This window comes from Lolium rigidum, chromosome 7 (genome assembly GCF_022539505.1).
Source record: "Lolium rigidum isolate FL_2022 chromosome 7, APGP_CSIRO_Lrig_0.1, whole genome shotgun sequence".
Classification (NCBI taxonomy): domain Eukaryota; kingdom Viridiplantae; phylum Streptophyta; class Magnoliopsida; order Poales; family Poaceae; genus Lolium; species Lolium rigidum.
The window spans coordinates 209,453,084-209,461,737 of record NC_061514.1 but is presented as its reverse complement, the minus strand read 5'-3'; positions in this window follow the sequence as shown (position 1 = coordinate 209,461,737).

Below are 8,654 nucleotides of genomic sequence, written 5' to 3'. Positions count from 1 at the left end.
TTGTGTTTGTTTCAAATAAACCTTGCTATCCTAAACCTTGTATCGAGAGGGAAAACTTCTCATGCATCCAAAATCATTGAGCCAACCACTATGCCATTTGTGTCCACCATACCTACCTACTACATGGTATTTCTCCGCCATTCCAAAGTAAATTGCTTGAGTGCTACCTTTAAATAATTCAAAATTTATCACCTCTTATTTATGTCAATGTTTTATAGCTCATGAGGAAGTATGTGGTGTTTATCTTTCGATCTTGTCATTTTCTTCGGACAGACTTTCACCAATGGACTAGTGGCTCATCCGCTTATCCAATAATTTTGCAAAAAGAGCTGGCAATGGGGTGCCCAGCCCCAATTAATTAACTTGCATATATAATTCTCCTCACATGTTTTGCTCTGATCTATCAGTAAGCAACTTAATTTTGCAAATAGACACTCCTTCATGGTATGTGATTGTTGGAAGGCACCCGAGAATTCGGTTAGCCATGGCTTGTGTAAGCAAAAGGTTGGGAGGAGTGTCATCCATAAATATGAAACTAAAGTACATGTGTAAACAAAAGAGAAGAGGTGTGATCTACCTTGCTGGTAGAGATAACGTCCTTCATGGGAGCCGCTCTTGAAAGTCTGGTTGATGAGGTAGTTAGAGTGCCCACTACCATTTGTTGACAACAACAAACACCTCTCAAAATTTTACTTTTATGCTCTCTTTATGTTTTCAAAACCAAAGCTCTAGCACAAATATAGCAATCAATGCTTTCCTCTGCGAAGGACCTTTCTTTTACTTTTATGTTGAGTTAGTTCACCTATCTCTCTCCACCTCAAGAAGCAAACACTTGTGTGAACTGTGCATTGATTCTTACATACTTGCATATTGCACTTGTTATATTACTCTATGTTGACAATTATCCATGAGATATACATGTTACAAGTTGAAAGCAACCGCTTAAACTTAATCTTCTTTTGTGTTGCTTCAATGCCTTTACTATGAATTTATTACTTTATGAGTTAACTCTTATGCAAGACTTATTGATGCTTGTCTTGAAAGTACTATTCATGAAAAGTCTTTGCTTTATGATTCATTTGTTTACTCATGTCATCACCATTATTTTGATCGCTGCATTCATTACATATGTTTACAATATGATCATGTTTATGATGGCATGTCACTCCAGAAATTATCTTTGTTTATCGTTTACCTCGCCGGGACGAGCGAAAACTAAGCTTGGGGATGCTGATACGTCTCCGACGTATCGATAATTTCTTATGTTCCATGCCACATTATTGATGATATCTACATGTTATATGCACATTTTATGTCATATTTATGCGTTTTATGGAACTAACCTATTGACGAGATGCCGAAGGGCCAGCTCTCGTTTTCTCGCTGTTTTTGGTTTCGTAAATCCTAGTAACGAAATATTCTCGGAATTGGACGAAATCAACGCCCAGGTTCCTATTTTGACCGGAAGCATCCAGAACACCCGAGAGCCGCCAGAGGGGGGCCACAGGGCCCCCAGATGATAGGGTGGCGCGGCCCACCCCCTGGCCACGCGGCCCTATGGTGTCGTCGCCCCTTCGACCTTCTGACGCCGCCTCTTCGCCTATATAAAGGTCTCAGACCTAAAACCTCGATACGAAAAAAGCCACGGTACGAGAAACCTTGCAGAGCCGCCGCCATCGCGAAGCCAAGATCTGGGGGACATGAGTCTCTGTTCCGGCACGCTGCCGGGGTGGGGAAGTGCCCCCGGAAGGCTCCTCCATCGACACCACCGCCATCTCCATCAACGCTGCTGTCTCCCATGAGGAGGGAGTAGTTCTCCATCGAGGCTCGGGGCTGTACTCGGTAGCTATGTGGTTAATCTCTCTCCTATGTACTTCAATACAATAATCTCATGAGCTGCCTTACATGATTGAGATTCATATGATGATGCTTGTAATCTAGATGTCGTTATGCTAGTCAAGTGAATTTTACTTATGTGATCTCCGGAGACTCCTTGTCCCACATGTGTAAAGGTGACAAGTGTGTGCACCGTGTGGGTCTCTTAGGCTATATTTCACAGAATACTTATTCACTGTTATGAATGGCGTAGTGAAGTGCTTATTTATATCTCTTTATGATTGCAATGTGTCTTGTATCACAATTTATCTATGTGCTACTCTAGTGATGTTATTAAAGTAGTTTTATTCCTCCTGCAGGGTATAATGGTGACAGTGTGTGCATCTGTGTTAGTACTTGGCGTATGCTATGATCATGATCTCTTGTAGATTGTGAAGTTAACTATTGCTATGATAGTATTGATGTGATCTATTCCTCCTACATAGTGTGAAGGTGACAGTGTGCATGCTGTGTTAGTACTTGGTTTAGTCGTGCTGATCTTTCATGCACTCTAAGGTTATTTAAATATGAACATTGAATTGTGGAGCTTGTTAACTCCGGCATCGAGGGTTCGTGTAATCCTACGCAATATGTTCATCATCCAACAAGAGTGTAGAGTATGCATTTATCTATTCTGTTATGTGATCAAAGTTGAGAGTGTCCACTAGTGAAAGTCTATTCCCTAGGCCTTGTTCCTAAATATCGCTATCGCTGCTTGTTTATCGTTTTACTTCGCGTTACTACTGCTACCATATTACCACCATCAACTACACGCCAGCAAGCTATTTTCTGGCGCCGTTATTACTGCTCATACTTATTCATACCACCTGTATTTCACCATCTCTTCGCCGAACTAGTGCACCTATTAGGTGTGTTGGGGACACAAGAGACTTCTTGCTTTGTGGTTGCAGGGTTGCATGAGAGGGATATCTTTGACCTCTTCCTCCTTGAGTTCGATAAAACTTGGGTGATCCACTTAAGGGAAACTTGCTGCTGTTCTACAAACCTCTGCTCTTGGAGGCCCAACACTGTCTACAAGAATAGAAGCTCCCGTAGACATCAACGTGTCAACTTGATAAGAAATTTGGGCCCACGAGATAGAGAGAGAGCAGTTCTCGCGTTTTCCCGATACAGTGATCGTGGCTATCGTCAGCAATGATGTCACCTTAGCAAGAGAAAATCTCGGCTATGAAGCTTCATAAGAATGGTGACAGCAGAAGATTAGTTATTATTGCGAGAGCCTTTGATCAAATACAAGTTTTTGCCCAAATGCTCGGGGGCTACTTTGGAAAAAAGAAAAATTCGAGTATGACAAAATAGAAATGTCGAGAGCCTATGACCAAATGCAAGCATTTGTTCATAGCCTCGAGAGCTACTCCCAGTGAGACGCTGGTCGCGCACCCGATAGATATGAAAAGTTCGAGAAAGAATGAAAATATATTGACATGAGGCATTAAAGTGTTGAGCCTACAACCAAGCACAAGTCCTTGGCTGTAGCCTCGGGGGCTACTCCCATCGGGAACGCTGTTCGCGTGCCCGATGAAATTATAAAAAAAACGAGAAGAAAGAAAGAAAGAGAGAGAAGAAAAAAGAAGTGAGCATATTTCGAGTTATACAGATAACTCTACATATACTCCCATCGGGAAGGCAAAATAAGTCATCCGTTGACTCAATAAAATGTGCTATTCCAACAGCCGAAAAGCACTCGACAATATATTCTCAGAGCGCCAAAGTAGCGAATAATCTCTGAATGTCGCAAAACTTTGCGAAGGTAAGACCCAGATCCGTTCTGAGCGGCGTGGCGCCGTCTCTGACGTTGGTTTGCTACTTTTTTTTGTATCAACAGATACGAAGAAAAATCCTAACGGACGCGTTAGGTACCCGATAAAATATGACTGGGACTCGCAGAATGGTAAGACCTTAAGCGGCACCTGTCGAACTGTACACCAGTATCCCGAGATCATGTCCGGGGACGTGATCTTGAAGTAGGTTTTTGCGGATTGCCACTAGAGCAGTTAACTAGTACCTGATCCGTCAGACGAACTAGCCCCAATTACCATCATCCATGTACAATATATAATTGCATATCCAAAGATATGTGATAAATTCGGCAGATTTACTAAATGATTAAAGTTGGAGATTTTCCCTGATTCTTCGATTCAAGCAAAATCTCGGGGGCTACTGACATAGGCATCCCCAATGGGCCTGCCGAAGATGGTACCCAGGGTTTACTGAAGGCCCATGACTCGAAGAATAAGAAGATTCGGAAGCCCAAGATGCTAGTAAGGAAAGCTAGAGTTGTATTAGGAAGTATAACTTGTAATCTTGCAGGACGGGTTAGAAACCCTCCCGGACTTTGTAACTTGTGTATTACGAAACCCTCGGCTCCACCTCCTATATAAGGGGGAGTCGAGGGACGAAGAGAGGATCGAATATATTGTCAACACAACCCTAGTTTCATAATCGTTGAGTACTTTCCGGCTGAAACCTTCGAGATCTACTTTCCCTCTATGTCCAACGAAACCCTAGTCTACAATACGTAGGCATTGACAAGTTAATACCTTGTTACTATGAGAGCTTGGAAAGTTCGGCAGTCCTTCTGAAAATGGCCTGACTGTCTTTTCCCTTCACTGTCGAGATAAAAATACATCTGGCATGGTCTGTTTAGAAGATCTTCGGGTGATATATTGTATGGCCTCTGAAACCTTGGTCGATTATTTTGCCTGCTGGAACTTGGTGCATCCCTATGATCATTGCGCTGCTCGCTGCTTCTCTGATAATCATCCCAAAGATTTCCTCCACCTCTTCCTCGGAAGCCAGCCGCCACTTGGCTGGGACCGTCGTAATCTGAGTATTGGCGAGAGTACCGTCGCCTATTTTGATTGTTGTTTCTGTTGCGATCCTCCTCGGGTGATCTATGTTGTTTATTTTGAACGGCATCTTCTCCATCCGCCCAGCGATTCGCTATCTCCATGAGCTCTGATATTTTTCTCGGGTTGGATCTACCCAAATCCTCGATTAGGTCTCTCCTTTGGATCCCCGCAACAAATGCGTCAATTGCTCTTTCGTTAGATACATTTTCTGTCGAATTTTTTATGATGTTCCATCGCTGGATCTACATCCTCATTGGTTCGCCATGCTTTTGCTTGCAGGCCCTTAGCTTCTCTATTGATGCAGGTTTTTTGCACGTGGAACGGAAATTTTTCACGAACAAGTCCTCGAAAGTTTCCCAACTGGACCCTACTGGTAACTTCTTTATCCATGATCTTGCGGCTCCGGTGAGGTGAACCTGGATGCTCTGCATGGCCGTTGCTCTTGTTCCACCCAACAATTTCACTGTTTGCATGTAGTTGATTAACCAGTCCTCTGGTTCTTGCAAACCATCGAACTTTTATAACTATCGGGTAACTTGAAGCTAGAAGGAACCCGAGTTCTGCAAACCGGTTGGGTAAAGCAGGGAAGTCCACACATATCTTCTTCGTCGATTTCTGGCGAGTGTCGCCTGGATCTATTTTCTCGTGCTCTATCAACCCGAGCTTGTGTCATCGTGTTTCTTGCATCACCTTCCCGTGGAGGATCTCACGCCACCATAGTAGGTCGAGGACTATTTTGCCTTGGATTGCTTCTTCGTGGAGCACTTTCAGGTTGCGGTGTGCTTGAGCCTGCTAACGCTGTCCCCATAACGTGAAGCGGGGTGGCTTTTGGACACCTCCGCCTCAAGACCGACAAGTGCAGCCCCGCCTATCGTCGATGCTACACCATGGCCAAGGAGTCCCCGAAGTGGACCAACAACACAAAACCCTGCTATACATGTCAAGGTGAACCCTATCCTCTCTATGGTCGACGTCAACACCAACTTGAATGGTATGCTACCTCATGCCTATCATCATGGTGTCTACAGGTGCCGACATCGACAAGGACCAAGAGGGAAGGAGCTCCCATAGTGCAAGGAAGAAGGAAGAAGAAGAAGGAAAGAAGAGGAGAAGGAAGAGGAAGAAGGGGCGGGAGGAAGAGGCCCAGCCGGCTGATACGTCTCCGACGTATCGATAATTTCTTATGTTCCATGCCACATTATTGATGATATCTACATGTTTTATGCATACTTTATGTCATATTTATGCGTTTTCCGGAACTAACCTATTGACGAGATGCCGAAGGGCCGGTTCTCGTTTTCTGCTGTTTTTGGTTCCAGAAATCCTAGTAAGGAAATATTCTCGGAATCGGACGAAATCAAGACCCAACATCCTATTTTTCCACGAAGCTTCCAGAACACCCGAGAGTCGCCACAGGGGGGCCACAGGGGCCCCAGATGATAGGCCGGCGCGGCCCAGGCCCTGGCCGCGCCGCCTTATGGTGTCGTCGCCTCGTTGCCCCTCCGACTCCGCCTCTTCGCCTATATAAAGGTCCCTGACCTAAAACCTCGGGACGAATAAGCCACGGTACGAGAAACCTTCCAGAGCCACCGCCATCGCGAAGCCAAGATCTGGGGGACAGGAGTCTCTGTTCCGGCACGCCGCAGGGGGCGGGGAAGTGCCCCCGGAAGGCTCCTCCATCGACACCACCGCCATCTCCATCAACGCTGTTGTCTCCCATGAGGAGGGAGTAGTTCTCCATCGAGGCTCAGGGCTATACCGGTAGCTATGTGGTTCATCTCTCTCCTATGTACTTCAATACAATAATCTCATGAGCTGCCTTACATGATTGAGATTCATATGATGATGCTTGTAATCTAGATGTCATTATGCTAGTCAAGTGAGTTTTACTTATGTGATCTCCGGAGACTCCTTGTCCCACGTGTGTAAAGGTGACAGTGTGTGCACCGTGTGGGTCTCTTAGGCTATATTTCACAGAATACTTATTCACTGTTATGAATGGCGTAGTGAAGTGCTTATTTATATATCTTTATGATTGCAATGTGTTTTGTATAACAATTTAACTATGTGCTACTCTAGTGATGTTATTAAAGTAGTTTTATTCCTCCTGCACGGTGTAATGGTGACAGTGTGTGCATCCGTGTTAGTACTTGGCGTATGCTATGATCATGATCTCTTGTAGATTGTGAAGTTAACTATTGCTATGATAGTATTGATGTGATCTACTCCTCCTACATAGTGTGAAGGTGACGAGCAGTGCATGCTCGTGTTAGTACTTGGTTTAGTCGTGTTGATCTTTCATGCACTCTAAGGTTATTTAAATATGAACATTGAATTGTGGAGCTTGTTAACTCCGGCATTGAGGGTTCGTGTAATCCTACGCAATGTGTTTATCATCCAACAAGAGTGTAGAGTATGCATTTATCTATTCTATTATGTGATCAAAGTTGAGAGTGTCCACTATTGAAAGTCTATTCCCTAGGCCTTGTTCCTAAATACTGCTATCGCTGCTTGTTTACTATTTTATCGCGTTACTACCGCTACCATATTACCATCATCAACCACACGCCGAGCAAGCTATTTTCTCGGCGCCGTTACTACTCGCTCATATTCATTCATACCACCTGTATTTCACTATCTCTTCGCCGAACTAGTGCACCTATTAGGTGTGTTGGGGACACAAGAGACTTCTTGCTTTGTGGTTGCAGGGTTGCATGAGAGGGATATCTTTGACCTCTTCCTCCCTAAGTTCAATAAACCTTGGGTGATCCACTTAAGGGAAACTTGCTGCTGTTCTACAAACCTCTGCTCTTGGAGGCCCAACACTGTCTACAAGAATAGAAGCACCCGTAGACATCAAGCTATTTTCTCGGCGCCGTTGCCGGGGAGGAAAGGTAAAAGGTACTCACACTCCGGATCTCGGCTACTAAGCTATTTTCGCCGTTGTAAGTACTCGAAGCTATTTCCTTTAGATCCTGCAATTGCATCTTTTTGTTTCTTGTTTACACTAGTTAGGCATAATGGACAGCAATGAGCTTCTTATTCTATTTCCTGATTTAAAACATGGATTGTTTGATGCGAAAATTAAAAAACCTATGGAACCTTATTTGCATGCTGGTAGTAATATTAGTATGAACGCTTTGAACACCATTGTTGATAATGATATAGAAAGTTCTAAGCTTGGGGAAGCTGGTTTTCATGATCTTTTTAGTCCCCCAAGCATTGAGGAGAAAATTTACTTTTATTATACTTTGCCTCCTATCTATGATGATTATAATGATAGTAGTCTTTTAGTACCGCCTGTTATGGAGGATAAATTTAATTATGATGATACTATACCTCCTATATTTGATGATGAGAATAATAATGATAGCTACTTTGTTGAATTTGCTCCCACTACAACTAATAAAATTGATTATGCTTATGTGGAGAGAAATAATTTTATGCATGAGACTCATGATAAGAATTCTTTATGTGATAGTTATATTGTTGAGTTTGCTCATGTGGCTACTGAAAGTTATTATGAGAGAGGAAAATATGGTTGTAGAAATTTTCATGTTACTAAAACACCTCTCTATGTGCTGAAATTTTTGAAGCTACACTTGTTTTATCTTCCTATGCTTGTTACTTTGCTCTTTATGAACTTGTTTACTTACAAGATTCTTATGCATAGGAAGCATGTTAGACTTAAATTTGTTTTGAATTTGCCTCTTGATGCTCTCTTTTGCTTCAACTACTATTTCTTGCGAGTGCATCATTAAAACTGCTGAGCCCATCTTAATGGCTATAAAGAAAGAACTTCTTGGGAGATAACCCATGTGTTATTTTGCTACAGTACTTTGTGTTATATTTGTGTCTTGGAAGTTGTTTACTACTGTAGCGACCTCTCCTTATCTTAGTTTTGTG